Source organism: Bufo gargarizans, chromosome 1 (assembly GCF_014858855.1).
Source record: "Bufo gargarizans isolate SCDJY-AF-19 chromosome 1, ASM1485885v1, whole genome shotgun sequence".
NCBI lineage: Eukaryota > Metazoa > Chordata > Amphibia > Anura > Bufonidae > Bufo > Bufo gargarizans.
The window spans coordinates 547,951,823-547,975,269 of record NC_058080.1 but is presented as its reverse complement, the minus strand read 5'-3'; the positions used below and the strand labels follow the sequence as shown (position 1 = coordinate 547,975,269).

Below are 23,447 nucleotides of genomic sequence, written 5' to 3'. Positions count from 1 at the left end.
AGAGGATGATGTGGTCAAAATACTCATTTGCCTAATAATTCTGCACTCCCTGTATGTTTAATAAACTTTTGTTAAACTATGGGGCTATTGATTGATTTGAGTATTGGTGTTCTAACATAAGCAAAGTAAGCAGAAATAAGCAAGTGTGAATTAGTATATAGTTCTACATGTGCAGTTTCAAATTCTGATATTTGTTCTGCTGTTATGTAGTAATTTCATTAAATGAGTTATCCATTGCTTTACAAAATGATGGCCTGTCCAACTGTAATGTAGTTCTGCATTGGAAGATGCTGGTTACTGCAGCGCTTCTTTTGAAGTGAAGTGGATCAGTACAGCAATAATGAGCTCCGTCCAGTACACAGTGAACAGAGCTGTGTAGTTCCCTGCTGACCTCATGTGTTTAAAGTTACCTCATTGATTAAAATGTACCTGAATTAAAACTGTGAAGGGCTTCCCTAAAGTATTTTTCAGCCATATAATTCCCTGTTTCAGCTGCACAGCTAGCTGTATTTCACTCAGAAGCAGTGGTCGTATCCCTTCTGTGATATCTGCCAGCACTGTACTGCTGTGACATCCTTTGCCTTACTTATACTGTAATGTGTTTTTGTATTTTTACTGTATGTATGTGTGAGAGGTAATGAAAATCCTGTTTGAAATTATCTGTTCTTCTGCTATGTAGCCCCTCACCCATAATTGGCCAGAGGAACATCATTCACTGTGAATGGCCCATATGTGTGTATTATGTGAATGTCTTGTAGGCTGATTATTAAAAAGCCTTTGGTTTGGCATCGGAGGCAGCTTTGTATAATGTTGTCCTGTTACTTAAATAGGGTTATCCTGTGAGACAGGTCATAAGTTAGGTGTAGATCCAACCATTTTAAAGAACCAGGGGGCACCAAATCCTTTTTTGATCTTGGGTGTTTTCCATGTTGTAATACATCATGGTTCATATTGTGTTTCTTGCACGTCTCATTTTTATTTTGGCTTGGAGTTAGCATGGATATCATTATCTAAATTTTCTCTGCAATCTATATTTAGATTCCCCATAATATTTGTCTAATGGGCATAAGCCAAGATCATGTGTTTCCAGCATCACCCCCCCCCCCCCCCCTCCATGTGTAGTGTGGCAGAAGACCTTGATGTCATTTTGATGATGTAGGAGCTTGCTTCAGGCCCTAAATACTGAACACAGCTCTCACATTGATCTGATTATTTCAGCTTACTTATGTCAGTTTACCGTGCAACCTGCTGTGAAAATTAAAGGCATCTGCTCAAATGAAGTATGTGCCTACAGTAGATTTTGCTTGTGAATTTCGGCACATGCTGTATGTATGTCATTCCTAAATCCACCTCATATTGTTTTCAATTCGAAATCTGCATCACAAAAACACCCCCAAAAAACTTCCATACGGAAACTTCACTAGGTGAGTAGATGCAGATGAGCTCCATTGAATACGACATATGTGTCCCCATGGCAGTGGCTAAATACTAGTTCACAGAAATCCTTTTATTTCTGCAGTTTCTGAAGAAAAAAAAACCTGTGAACTCATACCCTTATGATGTGAATGTTAAGTGGGGGCTCAGGAATGTCTGAAATGAGAATTCTTGCTAAAACGGATCCAAGGTACAATGGCTGGTGCAAGACCTGCAAGGATAGTCGATGACATGAAGATGCTCTGGTGTTCCCGGAATCCCTGTGTCATGCACTAACCATTCATGTGCATGTAACCGTTTTTAAGTTGTCAAGAATGATCCTTTTAAGACATTTTTGGACAAAAAGAATTTAACTAACTTTATACAGCCTGATTCTGGTTTGATTTAAAGGGGTTCTCCAGGGCTTTACCAAAAATCTATCTTTAAGCAAACTTGTGGAAGGAAGAATTTTAGCAGTACTTGCCCTTCCATTGTGCTGCTAATTCCATGATCTCGGCTGCTATCACATGACCACCTGACTGACTGCTGGTTCTTCCGCTGAGGTCTTGATGGGAAGTGCTCCTGTACTTTATGTTATGTCATGTGATCACAGAGAAGTTGTCGGAATCTGTGGCGCAGCGGAAGGGTAAGTACTGCTGAAGCTGTCATTCTTCTACAGGTTAACTGAAAGAGAAAATTTAGGTAAAGCTGCGGAGAACCCCCTTTAATTGAAAGTGGAGTCTTCTAAAGTATTATATCATGACCATTCCAAATTGTTGGAGACCCGTTTCTCACAGTATTTTGAAAATGGCGGCAAATTTACATTGTTGAACTTGATATTGTGTGTTAGATTCACATAAATTGGTGAGATTTTGCTGATAGAATATGTGGCACCTGATGATTAAAAAAATGGGCACAATGGGCACATGCCTTATCATCACCTGGCAGTGTCAATGAGGTCTGTCTGTGGGGTCAGTCGTGCTGAAATGTGTTTACACTATGTATGTGGGTGTTGTAATGCAGATTGTGTAATCGTGAGAAAATAATTATGGTTATGAACACCTTCGGGTCAGTTTTATATTATTCCATTCTGCTTATTTTGGGTTACAAATAATTTTTCACTTGGACTTTATTAAAACTTTTCAGCTATTTTCTCTGTACAGATGTCAGTCTCTGTGTTCACAGTGAATCTCTGAGCTCCTGGCAGTTTACAAGTCATTAACACTTAGTTTAGCTGTACTGAGTGTTTATGAGTTGTCAGGAATTCAGAGATAAGGGCTAGACATGAGTTGTCAGGAACTCGCTCTCAAGAGAAAGCCTGTGAACTCTGCAAATATACAGAGATTTATATCTCTACAGGAAAAAGGGCTGAAAAGTTTTAATAAAGACCAACTGAAAAAATGAACATAGCCTTTAAGTCTATTCGAGGGTCTAACATTATCTCTATTCTTTCACTTCAGGTTCACTTTGGTGGTCATAGAAGACTGACAAGACAACTGTCACGGTAAGAACTTTATTTTTTGTCTTTCTTAGTTCAACACTAGTATATGGAGCTGGAATGTATGAAATTGTAATATGTACTCCATCCCAGTTCTGCCACTCAGGAGAGATTTTATTTTATTTTTTGCATGCCCAGAAGCTTTAACCCATAACGAGGCTATTCGGGTCTTTAAGATGGCACCCACTCCAGAGTTGAGTGGGCACGATAGCTGCCAGGTGTCTGCTATTTCACGCAGAAAAGACAAGGGGCTAATGTCTGTGATAATGCTGATCACAGATGTTTAACCCCTCAGATGAGGCAGCTTTCCCTGGGAGCATGGCAGTTCATTCCTTGAAGCTGCCTCAGTTCATCTCAGGGGTCAGGGGCTACTACAGCAGTAGTTCCTATTTAAGGCCTGTAGGCAGTAGGGCTCTATAGAAAAATAGCGAAACTCCCTTAGGCTGCAATGATAATTAATTACAGTCTGAGGGGAACACGATCTAGCAATCACTTGTTAAAGTCCCCTAAGGGGCCTAAAAAATGTATTTAAAAAAAATGTTTTTAAAACAATAAAAAATATAGATAATTTGCAACACCACATTCCCAAACACTTGATCTATTAAAATATAAATGCATTTATCCCACATGATTTTCATCGCAAAAGAAAAAAAAATAGCCGATTTGAGGCATTTTTACCAATTAATTTCCCCGGGAAAATGTATAGTAGGACAGCACCACTCACTTGAAACCATTCAAAGGCTTGCGGCGGTGCTCGTGGCGTCAGGGACCCCCCAAATACCATAGAAAAATTGAAGAAGGTCACGGCACTCTCAAAGCTTCCAGGTTCAGTGTTTTTTATTACACCAAGATATACAGCAGCAATGTTTCGACAACTACGTCTTTATCAAGCTACATAAAAGTTTACAAGTGACTCCTAGAACATTTTATAGGGGTGTGCATCTATACAGATTAATCAGGGGGTTGTGCTCCAAACAACAAGCCCTCCCCCTTTACAGGCTCAAACAATCATGCAATACAGTGTCCATAATCAATTAATATAACATTAACAACCACTGTGTATAATAACGTGAGGCATACCAAGTGTTCAGGCGAAGGCTCCCATCCTGCAGTGGGCCCGTGGCGGCCGGCGTCTTCCGCAACAAGTCAAGAAAGAGGAGTACAGATTAATGATGTTTAGTTTGGCAGCTAGCAGATCTTTGACAACTTTGTTTAGGGTGGTTTTAGTGGAGTTATTGGGACAGAAACTGGATTGTACCGAATCAAAAAGGGAGTGGGATGAGAGGAGGTAGGACAGTTTGAGATGGAGATGTTGTTTTATGATTTTTGATGCAAATAGGAGTAGTGAGATGGGGCGATAGCTGGATAAAGATGATGGGTCCAAGGAAGGCTTCTCGATTATGGGTGTGATGTGGTATATTTAAAAGGAGAAAGGAAGATGCTGGTGGTTAGTGATAGTTTGAAGAGGTGGGTTAGGACAGAGATAACTATAGTGGTAAGGTTAACAGATGAGGTGGGATGGGATTGGGTCAAGGGCACAGGTGGTGAAGTGTGATGCATTTTGCCCAAATGGTCAGTCTATCCCTTTATGTAACAGATGTTTTTTGTATCCTGGACTTCTTTTCCAGTATGTTAGGTGGTTCCAATTGTGAAACATTAGCACTTTCACATTAATTGGGTACAGGACTAGAAAACAACATAAAGGAGCATTTAAGCCAGCTTGTTTTTCATAGGCACCAACTATCTATGGAAGGGGTGTGTAAAATAAAATGTCACCTCATCCAAGTCCCACCTCTGTAGGGGGCCTTTTGTATTAATATAGACCCTAGAAAGAGATTTAGAAGATTAATGGATCTGTTCAAATCCTTCTTTTTTGAGTTGTTCCTCAATGCTTCCTTACATAACTTTAGGAGTTATAGAGGTATTGGCTTAAAGATGGTTCTTGTTTCATACAATCTGAAAATGGCTAATTTACTATTTTATATGCAGTTGCTTTGGCTCATGCTGTCAAGGAAGGCTTCATAGCTTGTGAGGGTTCTGCCTGTTGAGCTGAAATATTCAGAACTGTTGCTTTGAAAGACCACAGTTCTGAGAATATAAAAGACTGCGGTTATACATACAGTATGTATCTTAACATTCACGGAGCCACAGATTTCTAAGCTCTATTATGTAGGAAGAATTCTGAATCCCTGCAGATAATGTTTTTTTTGGCAAGAATTCTGTTGTTTGTATTTTAGATTTTTAACTTTAACATGTTTAATGGGATGTTTTAGAAAAAATGAAGTGTTAGATAGACAAAATTGTGCATTGTTCCCTACCAGCAACTCTGCTGTCACTGTGGTCTGCTTTTATATGCTTGTACTGTGTTTTGGGTATGTTGTTGTGTTGTCATCTTTCAGTATCTGCGTACAGCTAGATGATGATCTTGAGTGTGACCAAGGATTTCAGTGTAGCACTGCAGCCAAAGAAATTGATGGGGTTATAGCGCAATTCACAAGTTTACACGGACCAAAAATACGGTAATGTTCATGAGGCCTAACACTGACATGGAAAAGGACTTGTAGCAACCAGTGTCATAAGTGTCAAGGCTAATAAGATTATGGGTTGCATCAAAAGGGGCATTGCCATTTTACAAATCACTAATCAGACCACGCATCGAGTATTGTGTACAGTTCTGGGCTCCTGTGAACAAGACAGACATAGCAGAGCTGGAGATTGTTCAGAGGAGGGCAACTAAAGTAATAACTGTAATGGGCAGACAACAGTACCCAAAAAGATTCCAAATTAGGCTTATTTAGTTTAACCCCTTAAGGACCCTGCCATATTTAACCTTAAGGACCAGGCCATAAATATTGAGTTTTGTTGGCTGTTAACCCTTGCTTTGTAAAAGTAAAAAAAATATAAAAATGCCAAAAAAGAGAAATTTGGAAATTGTATATCTATTTTCCATTAATTCTTGTGGAACACCTAAAGGGTTAACAACGTTTGTAAAATCAGTTTTGAATACCTTGAGGGGTGTAGTTTCTAGAATGGGGTCATTTTGGGTGGTTTCTATTATGTAAGCCTTGCAAAGTGACTTCAGACCTGAACTGGTCCCTAAAAATTGGGTTTTTGAAAATTTCTGAAAAATGTAAAAATTTGCTTCTAAACTTCTAAGCCTTGTAACATCCCCCAAAAATAAAATATCATTCCCAAAATGATCCAAACATGAATTAGACATATGGGGAATGTAAAGTAATAACTATTTTTGGAGGTATTACCATGTATTATAGAAGTAGAGAAATTGAAACTAGGAAATTTGCAATTTTTTAAAACATTTTTGGTAAATTTTGTATTTTTTTATAAATAAAAATTATTATTTTTTACTTCATTTTACCAGTGTCATGAAGTACAATATGTGACGAAAAAACAATCTCAGAATGGCCTGGATAAGTCAAAGCTTTTTAAAGTTATTACCACTTAAAGTGACACTGGTCAGATTTGCAAAAAATGGCTGAAATAAGTTGAAATAAGGCTGTGTCCCAAAGGCGTTAAGGACTAGTTCAGGTCTCAAGTCACTTTGTGAGGCTTCCATAATAGAAACCACCCAAAAATGACCCCATTTTAGAAACTACACCCCTGAAGGTATTCAAAACTGATTTTACAAACTGTATTAACCCTTTAGGTGTTCCACAAGAATTAATTAAAAATGGAGATGAAATTTCAGAATTTTACTTTTTTGGCAGATTTTCCATTTTAATCTATTTTTTTCCGCTAACAAAGCAAGGGTTAACAGCCAAACAAAATTCAATATTTATTGCCCTGATTCTGTAGTTTACAGAAACACCCCATATGTGGTTGTAAACTGCTGTACGGGCACACTGCAGGTCGCAGAAAGAAAGAAATGCCATGCGGTTTTTGGAAGGCAGATTTTGCTGGACTGGTGTCTTTTGTCCCATGTCCCTTTTGAAGCTCCCCTGATGCACCCCTAGAGTAGAAAGTTCAAAAAAGTGACCCCATTTCGGAAACTACTGGATACGGTGGCAGTATTGTTGGTACTATTTTAGGGTACATATGATTTTTGTTTGCGCTATATTACACTTTTTCTGAGGCAAGGTAACAAAAAATAGCTGTTTTGCTACCATTTTTATTTTTTGTTATTTACAACATTCATCTGACAGGTTAGATTATGTGGTATTTTTATAGAGTATCAACATTCTGAAAGCCGTAGTTTATTTTATTTTTTGGGTGACTGTCTTATGTAGGGGCTCATCTTTTTGGTATGAGATGATGGTTTGATTGGTACTATTTTAGGGTGCATATGACTTTTTGATCGCTTGGTATTACACTTTTTGTAATGTAGGGTGACAAAAAATGGCTTTTTTGACACACTTTTTTTATTATTTTTTTACGGTGTTTACCTGGGGGGTTAGGTTATGTCATATTTTTATACAGCAGGTTCTTACGGACGCGACGATACCTAATACATATACTTTTTTATTTACTTAAGTTTTACATAATAACAACATTTTTTAAATAAAAAAAATATGTTTTAGTGTCTTTATATTCTGGGAGCCATAGTTTTTTTTATTGTTTGGGCAATTGTCTTTGGTAGGGGCTCATTTTTAGCGGGATGCGGTCACGGTTAGATTGGTACTATTTTGGGGGGCATACACCTTTTAGATCGCTTGCTATTACACTTTTTGTGATGTAAGGTGACACAGTTTTTTTTTTAACGATGTTCATCTGAGGGGCTTGGTCATGTGATATTTTTAGAGCAGGTCGTTATGGACACGGCGATACCTGATATGTCTACTTTTATTTTTTCCCCATTATTTTAGAATTTTTTTAAACTTTATTTTGGGAAAAGGACTCTTTTTTGGTAAAACTTTATTTTGTAACTTTTGTTTTTACTTTTTTTTGTCCCACTCTGGGACTTCAACTATTGGGGGTGTTATCCCCTTTACAATGCTTTTCAATACTTTTGTATTGTAAAGCATTGGCTGTAAGTGTATTACTGAATGTAGCTAGATCTCACATCTCCTGCACCCGCCCAATCACAGCGCCATACAAGTAAGCTGGTCCTTAAGTCACGGACATTTGTGCCGAACATGTATGGCGAGGGTCCTTAAGGGGTTAAAAGAAAGACAACTGAGGGGGCAGAGCCTGACTGTGCAGCAAGATGGACGCTTGTTAGAGTGCTCCTGCATCACAGTCCTGTGTTATCGCCTCAAAATTGCTCACTTCATCACAAAATGGTGAAAATCGGGAAAGACAAGGCTGGGGACCAGATCGCGGAGGCACAGACATGGAAAGATTCCTCACCAAAACTGCTGCCTCCCCCAGAGCTGGCACACGCAAGATGGCGCCTGAGAGGAAAAGAGAACACTCGGTGGACTCAGACAGCCTCTCCGACTCAACAATGGCCAGCGTTACAAGGGACCACGCGCAGGTTTCTCGTCGGTTCCTTAAACAAGCTCTGTCCCAGGCCATAATGCCCGTTATGAAAGAGCTAGCGGAGATCAAAGGAGACCTCAAGCACCTAGGGCAAAGAGTAGAAACTCTGGAAGCAAATCAGGCGGCCATAATATCTTTCAGCACTGAAATGGGGATAAAATACACAACACAAATAGACTCCCTCAACTCGGCATTTACCCTAATTAAGGACCAGGAGAATCGCAGTCGCTGGAAGAATATTCAAATCCGCGGGGTATCTGAAACCATAGTGCATGATCAACTACTAGAGGCAGTGGGAGCCATCTTTACCACTCTACTAGGTAAAGAAAGAGCGGCAGGAGTTGTAGTGGAACGTGTCCATAGATCAGTAAGGCCAGTTGCGAATCAAAACGAACCTCCAAGGGACATTGTATGTTGCCTGCTCAGTTACCTTGACACAGCTGCGCTATTGAAAGCTGCTAGAGAGATCCAATTTGAAGGGGAACATGTGCTCCTATTCCAAGATAGCTCCTTCAGCACTATACAAAAGGCGGCTTTTGCGTCCTCTCAGGACTATTTGAAAGCTAATCATACAACGTTCAGATGGCTCTTTCCATTTAGACTCACTTTCACCAAGAGTGGGAAGTGGTGCACTAAAAGAACAACAGCGGATTTTCCAGAAGCGTGGTCTCTACTACAGATCCCCCGCTAGACATACCATCTTGGCTGTCTGTAACCGCACAGCAAGAGTTGCTCCCAACTTTGCCAGACCCTGGAACCTGGCTGGGAAAAAGAAGTCGTCCAGCCCAAAAAAAACATCTTCCTGAACGGCAGCCTAACCATGTTGTAATAGCGCAGTCCAGGGAGTGGTAATGTATACCACCAACATAAAGATTTCACCTCAGCTATAGAAATGGACATACACAGATAGAACTGTAGTTGTTCTATCCTTTAGTAATAGATGGGGACTATCACTAAATATGGTCCTACATCTTACACAAGTTCACCAATCGCCTTTATGAGATTTACTAAATCTAATAATGGTGACACTTACAGTTTATTATGTTCACTGTTAGCTATACCTGTTATGTTTAAAGTGAGCAGCTAACTCATCCTAGTTCAGTATTACAGACACAGGCCCTGTGAGTTACATAGTCAGGCCCTCATGTCTAATAGTAATACTATGGGCTTAACACTCCCCTTGGTTAGAAAGTTAACCTTTTTGAAGGGTGATATGGTGTACCTAATTGCATTACTTTTGCTTGTGCACACCATAATGCGCAGGAGGTCCATCATGCCATCCGGTAAACATATACTTAACATTTTCATTTTTGTATGTTGTTTATATTTTTCTTCTCTTTTACCCTAACCCCATCTTACCTTGTCTCTTCCGCCCCCCTCTCCTCCAGGCAGCTCTTTCGCTGGAGTATTTGCATTAGAAGTACACATATGACTGCTCAGATTAAAAAAGTACCACATAGGGTACTTTCACACTAGCGTTTTTCTTTTCCGGTATTGAGTTCCGTCCTAGGGGCTCAATACCGGGAAAAACTGATCAGTTTTATCCTAATGCATTCTGAATGGAGAGCAATTAGTTCAGGATGGATAAGGATGTCTTCAGTTCAGTCACTGTACGGCATTCTGCAGTATTTTCTCCGTCCAAAATCTTTACTCTCTCAGATTTACTTTACTCTCTCAGCCACAATTAAGTCTCTTCACAAAAAAGCCAAGGCCTTGCATGCACACCAAGAGCTAACCCACCTAAGGGAGCAATTGAGGGATTTACTCAATGCTCACTCTGCCAAATAATATCAATACGTGAAAGTCAAATTTTACGCATATGGAGACAAGGGTACAAAAGTGATTTCTTGCTTAAAGGGAACCTGTCACCTGGATTTTGGGTATAGAGCTGACGACATTGGTTGCTAGATGGCCGCTATTACATCCGCAATACCCAGTCCCCATAGCTCTGTGTGCTTTTATTGTGTAAAAAAACGATTTGATACATATGCAAATTAACTTGAGATGAGTCAGAGCTTGAAAATATGACTCTTCTCTGGTCACACAAGATATGACTCTTTTATGTTAATTTGCATAAAAGGCGGGAAGTACAAAAATGCATAATACTTATTGAATTTGTCTGCAAATGAAATTAAAAGTGTCAGTTATATGTTTAGTGTAACACAATGAACATTTAGAAACGCTCAGTGAGGGTAACATAGTAGAGGTGACAGGTTCCCTTTAATAAAGCAGCGTCAGGAAGCTACGTATATTCAATCAATTAAAACTGCTCATGGTGGTAGGGTCACACAAACTACTGATATTGCATTAGCTTTTCAGGAATTTTATGCCTAGCTTTATAACTTAAGGGGGATGGAGATATAACAGAACAAGAACCCTGCGAGGCCATAGATAACTTTCTTAACCCTTTACTTCTTAAGACACTCCAGAGGACCGCTCATTATTACTTCAACCTGTCACAGAAGATGAAGTAGCTAAGGTCATAAGGTCGATGTCTCTGGGCAAAAGTCCAGGACCAGATGGCTTCCCTGTAGGTTATTATAAGAAGCTTCTTCCTTCACTCCTTCCCCAAATTACAAAATGGTGTAGATCCCTAATGTCGGGGGCAACTTTGCATCCTTAACCCTAGAAGCAGTGGTCACCATACTACCCAAAGAAGGAAAAGATCTAGAACAATGATAGCTATAGACCCATATCACTTTTAAATGTGGATATCAAAATTTGGGCCAAACTTCTGGCCTCCAGGCTAGGTCCACTACTTCCCAAACTCATTAATCCTGAACAAGCTGGATTCATCCCAGGAAGAGAGGGGAACCATAACTAATGCAGAATTCTTAATGCTATATCCTATGCCAAGCTGTCTAAGCAGACACTGGTCCTTCTCAGTGTTGACGAACAGAAGGCCTTCAATAGAGTCAGTTGGTTCTTTATGCATAAAGCTATTTTAAGATTCGGCATTCCAGCTGCCTTTATTGACGCCATAATGTCACTATATGGATCTCCTAGTGCAAGAGTCAGAGTAAATGGTACCCTGTCTTCTGCATTCACCATCAAAAATGGGACGAGGCAGGTATGCCCCTTGTCTCCCACTCTTTTCGTCCTAGTAATGGAGACGCTATTGCAAGCTATTAGAGAACACCCCCAAATACAAGGTCTTCAACTACCTAATCAATTACCTAGCTATAATGCAGCTGCTTTTGCAGACAATCTTTTCATTTTCATCACTAACCCCCTGAAAGCGTTCCCTCCCCTAATAAACCTTTTTGAGACCTTTGAATCTCTCCAATTTTAAGGTTCACAACACCAAATCAGAGGTACTTAATGTGACAGCCCCTGTCCTCAGTATCTCTTAAACTGAAGTCAGCTACTGCCTTCAAATTGCAAACATCACACCTTACTTACCTAGGCATTAAGATTCCATCGGATCTCACGAAAATCTTTCAGATCAACTACCTACCTAGGCATTAAGATTCCATCGGATCTCACGAAAATCTTTCAGATCAACTACCCACCTCTAATAAGGGGGATCCAAACTACTCTGAAAGCTCTTCAGATCCCATATGTCCCCTGGATGGGTCTCAAGAACTTGCTTAAATCCTTCATTATGCCTAAACTGCTTTATGTCCTGCAAATGCCAATACACGTGCCTATAAGTTACTTTAAACAAATTAAGACTACTTTTAGAGACTTTTTGTGGAACAAAAAGAAAGCATGTCTGGCATATAGTAGATTAGTGTTGAGGAAGGAACACAGTGGTTTTGCTCTATCTGACCCCCTAACCTACTATAGAGCGGTGCATCTAAAAAGATGGCTTCAACTAAATGAGTAACCAGGTCCTAGGCACTGAACTGGAATTGCAATCTATATCATTGGAACGGATTGCTGATCTTTGGGGACTAGGAGTTTCAGCCCTTACACATAATCCTCTACTCAAGGGGACTATAATGGTGATAAGAGCTCTCACTGGATTTCGGAATATCCTGGGGTCTCCATTTCCTCTTTTACCAGCTCAACTGATTCCTTTCCTCATATGTCCCTCAATTAGACAACCATCCCCAATTTGGAACAAATTTAAAGGCCCGACTTTGGCAGCCTTTATGGAGGGAATTGTGCTACTTGATGGGATACCACAACCTAGAGCTTTAGCAACTCTATCAACTAGTTTCATTCATAAGGCAGAGATATTGTCTATTTGCAAAGATCTAAATCAGAGCAAAATAAGAGTGGGAGACCATACATGGCTCAAAAAATTGCTCACCAGAGACAATCTCCCTTGTAAGTTAATCTCCATATTATATAACTCACTTCTAACTAAGCAAAGCAAAGGTACCCACCCCAGCATACATCTCTAAATGGTCTGAATAACTGGGTGGATCCTTTTCAGAGTCTGAAAGGCTGCGCATTAATTTGTGTTCACATGGTTTTTCTAGATGCGTGAGAATCCAGGAACACTCTTAAGTGATGGCACACTGGTGCAACACACCTAAACAAATGTATCTACTGGGTCTTCAACCATCAGATAAATGCTGGAGATGAGGGAATAGAGAAGGTACATTGAGTCATATCTACTGGTTTTGTCCAGGGATATTGAGGTATTGGGAGAAGGTGTTGAGAGAGGTTAACGGGATCGTCAAAGATGCTATTAAACTAACTCCGGAGACAGTCCTGTTGTGGCTTCCGAATGTTACTTGGCGACCAGCCAAAAACGACCTAGCCACACACTTAATACAAGCGGCAAGGCTATTGATTTAGCTCAAGTGGCTTAACAGAGAACCCCCTACACTAGACCAATGGGTTGAGAAAGTGGATCACATCTGCCGTATGGAGGAGTTGGCGGCATGGGAGAGCAGGAGTCATCAAGGATATATGAAACTCTGGGGTCCCTGGAAGCAATACCTTATTGCAAGATTTAATATGATTTCAAAAACATCTGAGCCTTAATCAGATAAGTCCTTCAGGGTGCACATACAACACCCAATTTCATTCAAAGAGTTTTGTAACAGTCATGGCAAATGGCAAGGTGGCTTATGCCCTGTAATGGTCAAAGTCTGCAGGGAAAATAAGTGGAGATCTGCTAACCATGAATTACCCTACTTCTTCCTTATCCTACTTCCCTATTCAGCCCTTCCCAACTCTCTTTTACTTTCTTCTTTCCTACTTACTTATTATTTAAGGTATATACAGGTTCATGACTACTTCTATGTAATGCATAACTGTACTCAATATTTGATGATAGTGAGCTGACCCTAACTTCTTATGACCAGGTAAACTCAAATCATTGGTGTCTGATTTATTGCCTTTATTTTTTGTTGTGACTTTGTAAAGAGCAATGATGTTATAATTTCAAATGTACAACTTTGCTGTTTAATAAAAATAAATTTGAAAGAAAAGAAAGACAACTGAGGGGGAGATCTAATGACTATGTATAAATATATCAGTGGTCAGTACAGAGATCTCTCCCTTCATCTTTATATCCCCAGGACTGTGACTGTGATGAGGGGACATACTCTGTGTCTAGAATGGTTACTCCATCAACATAAACTATGGAGCTTTCTGCCAGAGATGGCTGTGATGGTGAAGTCACTAAAAGTGTTCTATAGGGGCCTGGATGTATTTCTGGAGTGTAATAATATTATAGGTTATTAGACTTCTGGAGAGGTCGTTGATCCAGGGAGTTATTCTGACTGCCTGATTGGAGTCAGGAAGGAATTGTTTCCCCCTAAAATTGGGAAAATTGGCTTCTACCTCATGAGTTTTTTTTTTTCTTCCTCAGTTTTGCAGGCTAACAGACTGAACTGGATGGACGGATGTCTGTTTTTAGCCTTACAAACTATGTTACTATGCAATGTTAAATCATTGTGGTCTATGTGAAACTATGTACCGGGGTGGGCTCACTAGGATACAGTGAAGTCATGAATGAGGAACGCAACCCCAACACCAACTTTTGCTAAAACAGTATTTTACTTAAACATGGCAATGAGGACAACCACAAATGCTGGGAACATGCAAAAAATTTACATACACCCAGCCCGAAGGCTAAAACCCTTGTGCTGCACGGCACGGCACCCTCCAATGGATGGCGGAGGAAAGTGCAGTAATTTACCTACTGGCGGGCACATTTAAACAGCCACGCCTTACCTGTTATTACCCTAAAAAAATCAAGAACAACTGTTTGGGTGTGTGCTACGGGCTAGCCTGCGGTGCAGCACAGCAGCTTACAAACTTACAATGCTCTACAATATTCCACCTCCCATAACTGGTCTTGTAGCATGAGCCTGAGTATTCCTTCTGAGCAAAATGCCAGCCTGGCTTGAGTTTGTAGGGAAGTTTATTAGCTCTCCAGTGTGAAATGTCACTTTAAATTGTGGAGTCCTTGCAATGAACAGCCAGCAACACTTGTGGCCTGACACAAATAGAAACCCTATCTAACTGACTACAGGCCTGGTCTCAGTCTCTAGGATTCTAGGCGCCAACACTGTAATGAGGTGCGTGCATGATCTTACCGACCTGGGTCTGCTCTGCATCCGCTGGTGACTGTGAACCAAACAAATGCCTCTCCAACAAGCGTGCGGTACCGAAATGGACGTTGCTTCGCTTCTCAGCTCTCATCAGCATTCCTGGAAGCAATCCTCATTCCTCTGGACAGGATCACGGTCTTTGACACGATGTAACAGGGAGCCAGCGGCCCGCCCGCTTCCTACAGCGCTGCCGCCATCCTAATTCTGAGGAGGAGCGAGGACGCCGCTGGCGTCCTCGACTCCAAAGTAACAAGGGGGCAGGGAGGACCTGGCCGCGAACGCCTCCTGAGCGTGGCCGGTGTCCTCCATCCCCTAGACAAGGAGCAGGGGGGGAACTGAGTGCTGATGGCAATAAGTTGGCGCTCAGGTGTTTAGATCTGATGGACATCACGTGACCCATCAATTAGACCTATTTAAACAGGTAACCTGCTGGCCACAGGTTGCCTGTGATTGGTCTTATTATCTCAATAGTGTTCTCTGCATGTGTGACTTTATTTGTTTGACTTTGGCTTGTTTGTGACCTTGACATGGTGTTTTCCCTTGTACTGACGCAATCTCTTGGCTCCTGACCTCGGCTTATATTGACTTCGATTTTGTATTAACCCTTTGTGCCTGTTACCTTCTGGCTCTTGACCTCGGTTTCCGGTTGTTTCTGTTGTGGTACTTTCCCAGCTTGGGAAACTTTGCACTTCTGGTTGTTCTGTCCCTGTCTTTTGTTTTCTTCCCTTGTTATTTCCTTCCTTTAGGCCCCTGCACGTACGTAAGCTAGGGACTGCCGCCCATTTGTACCCCGTCGGTTAGGACAGACCATGCAAGTAGGTAGGGATATAGGAGTGGGTGAAGTTTAGGGCTGCACTTATCTCTACCTTTTCGTGACACACGATCAGCTTCACTTAGCTCTCACACCTGGATGTCGACGGATCCTCTGCTCACACAGTTTCCTCTAAGATGGCTGCTCCCTTTTCTTCTACAGGCTTTTTAACTCCACCTCTCATGAATATGGAAAATATGCATTCTGTTAGCGGTGTTTTGGAAACAGCGGCATCTTGTGGCCAAACAGTAGAATGGCAGTCCAGATCATTTAACTTGATTTACACAGTGTTCAGACAATGAGAATGAGATGTTTCCCCATCTCACATATGGGCGAAGCAATCACATGTTTAAGTTCTGTAGAGGGACTTAAAATAAGTGTAAAAATAAAATCTAAAAATCCAAATCACTCCCTTTTCCCATATTAAAAATAAAAAAATTATGAAGAACATTGGCAGAGCCACAAGCTAAAATTCCTGTACTATTAAAATATAAACATGTTTATCCCATACGGTGAATGTCGTAAATGTAAAAAAAAAAATCAAAGTTTCTGATTCGCAGTTTTTTGATAACTTCACATCCCCAAAAATTTAATAGAGGAGTGATAAAAATTCCAAAAATGATAGCAATTAAATCTACAAAAAATGAGCCCTAACACAGCTCCATAGACCTAAATATAAAAAAGTTATGGGGGTTAGAATATGGCGATGCAATAAAAAAGGTGGGGCAGCACTCCTTATACGTAGCAATCCGGGTGCCAGCGTTTAACACTTGATCCTGGGTGTATGCAGGGGCGTAGATGCAGGGGAAGCAGGCTGCTTTGGTGCCCTGACCCAAAAGGGGCCTATCCAGGAGGAGGAGGACTAAAAGATTTCATTAGGGCCCCCTTAACAGTATTACACAATTAAACAATATACAGTGACAGTATAGACCGTGTAGGAAACGGATGGAACAGCTGCCGGGCCTGGTCTGAGAGAGCGATGAATGGGGGCAGTATGAAAGGAAGGGGTTGAAAAAAAATGACTGGGGGAGGGGGGCCTCATACAAAAATTTGCTGTGGGGCCCAGTAATTTCTAGCTATGCTACTCGGTGTATTAATAACAAAAGAAATCCACAGCACTCCTCTGTCAATGGTGAAAAAAACAAGTTTATTTATTCACACATGTCACAGCGATGTTTCAGTCCCCTCACGGAACCTTTCTCAAGCCAAGTGCTTCCACTTGGCTTGAGAAAGGTTCTGTGAAGGGACTGAAACGTTGCTGTGACATGTGTGAATAAATACACTTTTTTTTATTTTTTAACCATTGACAGTGGAGTGCCGTGGATTTCTTTTGAGATATACAGTACAGACCAAAAGTTTGGACACACCTTCTCATTCAAAGAGTTTTCTTTATTTTCATGACTATGAAAGTTGTAGATTTACACTGAAGGCATCAAAACTATGAATTAACACATGTGGAATTATATACATAACAAAATATTGTGAAACAACTGAAAATATGTCATATTCTAGGTTCTTCAAAGTAGCCACCTTTTGCTTTGATTACTGCTTTGCACACTCTTGGCATTCTCTTGATGAGCTTCAAGAGGTAGTCACCTGAAATTGTCTTCCAACAGTCTTGAAGGAGTTCCTAGAGATGCTTAGCACTTGTTGGCCCTTTTGCCTTCACTCTGCGGTCCAGCTCACCCCAAACCATATCGATTGGGTTCAGGTCCGGTGACTGCGGAGGCCAGGTCATCTGGCGCAGCACCCCATCACTCTCCTTCATGGTCAAATAGCCCTTACACAGCCTGGAGGTTTGTTTGGGGTCATTGTCCTGTTGAAAAATAAATGATGGTCCAACTAAACGCAAACCGGATGGAATAGCATGCCGCTGCAAGATGCTGTGGTAGCCATGCTGGTTCAGTATGCCTTCAATTTAGAAAAAATCCCCAACAGCGTCACCAGTAAAGCACCCCCACACCATCACACCTCCTCCTCCATGCTTCACGGTGGGAACCAGGCATGTAGAGTCCATCCGTTCACCTTTTCTGCGTCACACAAAGACACGGTGGTTGGAACCAAAGACCTCAAATTTGGACTCATCAGACCAAAGCACAGATTTCCACTGGTCTAATGTCCATTCCTTGTGTTCTTTAGCCCAAACAAGTCTCTTCTGCTTGTTGCCTGTCCTTAGCAGTGGTTTCCTAGCAGATATTCTACCATGAAGGCCTGATTCACACAGTCTCCTCTTAACAGTTGTTCTAGAGATGTGTCTGCTTCTAGAACTCTGTGTGGCATTGACCTGGTCTCTAATCTGAGCTGCTGTTAACTTGCGATTTCTGAGGCTGGTGACTCGGAGGAACTTATCCTCCGCAGCAGAGGTGACTCTTGGTCTTCCTTTCCTGGGGCGGTCCGCATGTGAGCCAGTTTCTTTGTAGCCCTTGATGGTTTTTGTGACTGCACTTGGGGACACTTTCAAAGTTTTCCCAATTTTTCGGACTGACTGACCTTCATTTCTTAAAGTAATGATAGCCACTCGTTTTTCTTTACTTTGCTGCTTTTTTCTTGCCATAATACAAATTCTAACAATCTATTCAGTAGGACTATCAGCTGTGTATCCACCTGACTTCTCCACAACGCAACTGATGGTCCCAACCCCATTTATAAGGCAAGAAATCCCACTTATTAAACCTGACAGGGCACACCTGTGAAGTGAAAACCATTTCAGGTGACTACCTCTTGAAGCTCATCAAGAGAATGTCAAGAGTGTGCAAAGCAGTAATCAAAGCAAAAGGTGGCTACTTTGAAGAACCTAGAATATGACATATTTTCAGTTGTTTCACACTTTTTTGTTATGTATATAATTCCACATGTGTTAATTCATAGTTTTGATGCCTTCAGTGTGAATCTACAATTTTCATAGTCATGAAAATAAAGAAAACTCTTTGAATGAGAAGGTGTGTCCAAACTTTTGGTCTGTACTGTATATATATTGTGGGGTTTCGCTCTGGTGGACAGGATTAGCAGACGCAGTATAAAGGCAACAACAAGTTCTTTGGAACAAACACAGTTCAGTGTTTTATTCACACTTTAGGCAAGTGACAAAACAAGCAATCATAATCAAACAAAAAGTCACCTTACAGTCTTTGTGGTAATTCACACCATGCGGCAATTCTGCCTCAGAGTCCTTGACCATAGCAGCACCAACCTGTTTTCACGCCAAACAGGTAGCAAGCCTTCATCCAGATGCAAGACTCCCAGATCCCCACACAGACACTTGGCTTCTGAGCCCAGACCGGCACTTAAAATCCGGTCCGGTATTTGACCTCACCTGGCTGTAAATCAGCCCAGCAGCACATGCTGGAAGGAAAATACCTTCTTTCCCAGACAAAACCTCTCACTCTGTCTCTCTCTCTATATATATATATATATATATATATATATAAAATCACTGCAATTGTATTGACCTGGAGAATAAACAGGTCAGTTTTACGGCATAGGGAACGCCATAAAAGCAATGCCTTGCTTTTATGAATGCAACTTTAATCCGTCGCTCCACAATCTTCAGTTCTGCCTCCCATTTCAATTCAATGGAAGGCAGAAACCAAACAAGAAACCATTTGGCTGCCTCTGAGCCAAAATTCATGAACAACGCCTGAGAGTTACTCAGCACTCCACTTGTGTCAGTTTTGGAAGGAAGGAGATTCAGGTTTCAGACATATATGTTAGCGGGGCTCTGCAGTTACAGTAGTTCGGAATCTTGAATCCAGAAGGACGAAATTAACGTCACTCACCAAGAATTTGTAATCTTTTTTATTGTAAGACATGCAGAGGAGAAACAGGAGACTAGCACACAACACACGACCTATGGCCATTTCACATCCTCAGACACTTCCTCAAGCCATCCATTTCAGGACGCAAAACTGCCATAGGTTGCATGCTGTGTGCTATCCTTCTGTTTTTCCTTTGCATGGATTTGAATAAATAAGATCGTATACAATATAACATGGCTCCAGCTACATGTCCCGCAAATAAGGCTACTTTCACACTACAGTTTTGGCTTTCCGTTTGTGAGATCCATCATGGGATCTCACAAGCGGTCCAAAATGGATCAGTTTTGCCCTAATGCAAGGATGCTCAACCTGCAGCCCTCCAGCTGTTGCTAAACTACAACTCCCATCTTTCCCGGACAGCCTACAGCTATCAGCCTACAGAAGGGTATGGTGGGAGTTGTAGTTTTACAACAGCTGGAGGGCCGCAGGTTGAGCATGCCTGCCCTATTGCATTCTGAATGCAAAAGATCCGCTCGGAATGCAGCAGTTTGCCTCAGTTCAGTCACCATTCTGCTCTGGAGGTGGACACCAAAATGCTGCATGCCGCATTCTTCTGTCCTTCCTGGGATGCAGAGCGAGACGGATATGTCCTGACACACTGTAAGTGTCACATTACCTTCTCTGACAGAGGTTAGAAGATCACAGAGACTGACTGCACGTGAGGTTAATTGACAGTCTCTTGATTCTCAGTGTTGTAGTTTGGTAATGACCACACCTCTTGTCAGGTGCAGCTGGTAGGTCATTACTGCTTCCCTATTTAGTTTGGTTTCACACTTCATACCATGCGGTTGATATTCTCTGCCTGGATTTGGAAGAGTTAGTGTGTGGACCTTTTCTGTATTCCTGATCATCCATTTTCTATAAGATAAGTTGTACTGCTCTTGCTACTAGTCCTCAGGGAGACGCTGGTTCATTTATTTGGGAAGGAACCAGTAGTCTAATTCCCTTTCAATACCTCTAGGGTATCTCAGGGCTCCTCGGGTTTAGGTTCCGGTGTATGTATTTTCCCACCTTCAGGGTCTATACATACTGACAGGAGTCAGGGCCAGATCTAGGGGTTTCCTAGCAGGTGAGCTTTCCCTTCTCCCTAGCCTTGAGGCCTAGTTCTTTGTCCTCTCCCTTCTGTTGTCTTTCTGGTGTCCCTCCTCTCCCCATTATTCATGACAGGATGTCAATGGGGACGGATCCGTTTTCTCTGACACAATAGAAAACGGTCCATCCTCCATTGACTTTCAATGGAGTTCATGACGGATCCGTTTTGGCTATATAAGACATATTAACACCGGACCCGGTAATGACGGATGCATGCAGTTGTATTATTGTAAGGGAAGCGGATTCAAGACGGATCCACAAAAATACTAGTGTGAAAGTAGCCTAATAATAATTTATTTATAATAATAGTAATAACAATGACCCCCAATGTTAATAAGACCTCCTATCAGACCTCAGATTAGACCCCATATGTTAATAAGACCACAGGTCAGACCCCCCCAAAAAAATCACCTCACCTCTCCAGTTCTGGATGCCGCCTTCTCCCCTGAGATCCAGAACTCTTCCTGCTCCGCTGTTATGTGACTTGACGTCACACAGCACAAAGTCACAGAGTGCGCAGATGTCCTCACGCTGTGCTCAGGTCACAGTACAGCATGCGGTTTACAGCAGATGAAGACCAGGAAGTGTTGAGTACAGATCCAGCACAGGAAGCAATGTATTCGCCACTCCCCGATCCTGCTGTACTAATGAGCACTTCCATAATGGAAGTGCTCATTAGTATTCACTCCATAAGACACACTGACATTTTTCCCCCATGTCTTATATGGTGGAAAATACAGTGCGTTTTTGTGTGTGTGTGTGTATATATATATATATATATATATATATATATATATATCACTATGTTGGCAAATAATTGGGGGTAATAGACCAATAAAAGCAATAATTATGAGTTCTGATTGGTTACAATTTGCTCTTATCAGGGCTATTCAGCGGTGGTGGCTCGAATGACTTGTCAGTCACAGTCAATAGCCGATTAAAGTACTGGGGAAAAGATTTATAGAGGAGGTACCTCCCTTTGCAATTATTTCCCTATCACTGAAGAGTAATGATAAGGACAAATTAATGAAAGACAATTACAGACACCCTAGCCTGCATTTTTTATTGTATAACGTTCTGGTTCATGCTGGAAACGAAATTACTAAATGCTTATATCTACAAAAGCAGTGCTGCAGGATGTCACATTTCCCTGTCCTCCTTTACCCCTCTTAAGCATGTTGTAGAATGACCCTCAATTATACACTCTTTAAAGGGGTTGTCCAAGTTATATTTATTGATGACCTATCCTCAGGATAGGTCATCAATATCAGATCGGAGTGGGTCCGACACCCGGCACCCCCTCCGATCAGCTGTTTGAAGAGGAGACTCGCACAGTGTCAGCGCTGCCTCCTCTTCACTGTTTACCTTCAGCCGTTGCATCTGCAGTGGTGAGCAGGTGTAATTACACCCAAGCATTCCCATTCATTTCAATAGGAAGGCTTGGGTGTAATTACACCTGCTCACCACTGCAGATGCAACGGCTGAAGGTAAACAGTGAAGAGGAGGCAGTGCTGACACTGCGCATGCCTTCTCTTCAAACAGCTGATCGGAGGGGGTGCCGGGTGTCGGACCCACTCCGATCTGATATTGATGACCTATCCTGAGGATAGGTCATCAATAAATATAACTTGGACAACCCCTTTAACTTGGCATTTAGTGACATACTGTCTGGTCATTGACAGGTACAAACACCTGAATCAGCCTTCACTTGACATAAAATGACATGACCATTATCAGCAAAAATGTCACTACATTTCATAGCTCATATATGTGTGCCTGCAAATAACCGCTAGGAAAGGATCGGGGAGATATAAGATAGCTAGTGCAAAAGTTGCCGTTAGCAATCAACCGTCCATTACTATGGACAACGCCTCCACTTTTTCTTTTCACAAGTTAATAGATCTCATTCAAGTCAGTTTTAACAAGCGACCACAGGAACCACAGCAGTGAAGAAGCAAAGAATATCTTCAGAGATCACTTTTTTTAGAAGTCTATAACAAAGAAAAGTCTCAAAGGTTCTCCGCGATCAAATATTAAGTGTACTCACTATTAACAGCTCATTCAAGGTCCCCCCATAGGTTTTTAGGTATTTTCGCCATTTCTACAGGGCTCTGATGGTCCCCTACCCACTGTTTGCATTTATGTTTGCCTAAATTCCTGCCGCAATGCCTTGTGGGTCCCAGCGCAGCGCGGCATCATGTGGTTTAAGATGACTATCATCTCTGCCATGACTCCACCCCCCGAATCATATCCCGCCTCATACCGCACATATTGCCTCCTTCATTAAGAAGAAAATGCCCTGCCCGGTGATGTCACCGGATCAGAGGGGCATGGCTTAGCGCAATCTGTAGCTGCCTAGTTATCGCCCCTCCAAGCGCTCTGCATGATCACTACGGCTGATGGTGACGTCACCGGGCTCCCTGCGAAGCGGAAGAAGCGGCTTTGCTGGGCAGAAAGGGACCCGGTACGTCATTGAATCTGAGAAAAGACTCACTTCTGGCTGAATATTTGTGCAATAAATGCGGGGCATCAGAGAAGTCTGGCAAAGGTAGGACAGTCATATATGTAATATTTATGTGCTTCCCTGCCCCTTCTCCTGTGACTGACAGCCAGCTGTTCGGCAAAGCCAGCCGGCTGTCGGGCATAAGCTCTGTCAGTCACAGCGAAGGGGCAGGGAAGGGGGTGCGGTTATCTTGACTTGAAGCAAGGAGGCCACTGCCCCCTTGACTTCAAGCCTGACTGGATAATAGCACGGACGGAGGATAAAAGAACGTTTTTCATACTTCTGCCTCATCAGAATGCAGTAAGAAAATCATCATTCGAAACTCACTGCCGGCTACTTGAAGGTACTGCTGGCGGTTTGG

At 41.7% G+C, this 23,447-nt stretch overlaps 1 protein-coding gene across 1 annotated transcript in view; it reads left to right on the top strand.

The window, feature by feature from the left end:
• The first annotated feature begins 2,884 nt into the window (after positions 1 to 2,884).
• ARVCF (ARVCF delta catenin family member) overlaps positions 2,885 to 23,447 on the top strand; it is a 574,725-nt gene continuing 554,162 nt past the window's right edge. The window contains exon 1 of the mRNA XM_044275582.1: positions 2,885 to 2,917. The gene's annotated coding sequence lies outside the window, so the exon portion shown is untranslated. The remainder of the gene's footprint in view (positions 2,918 to 23,447) is intronic.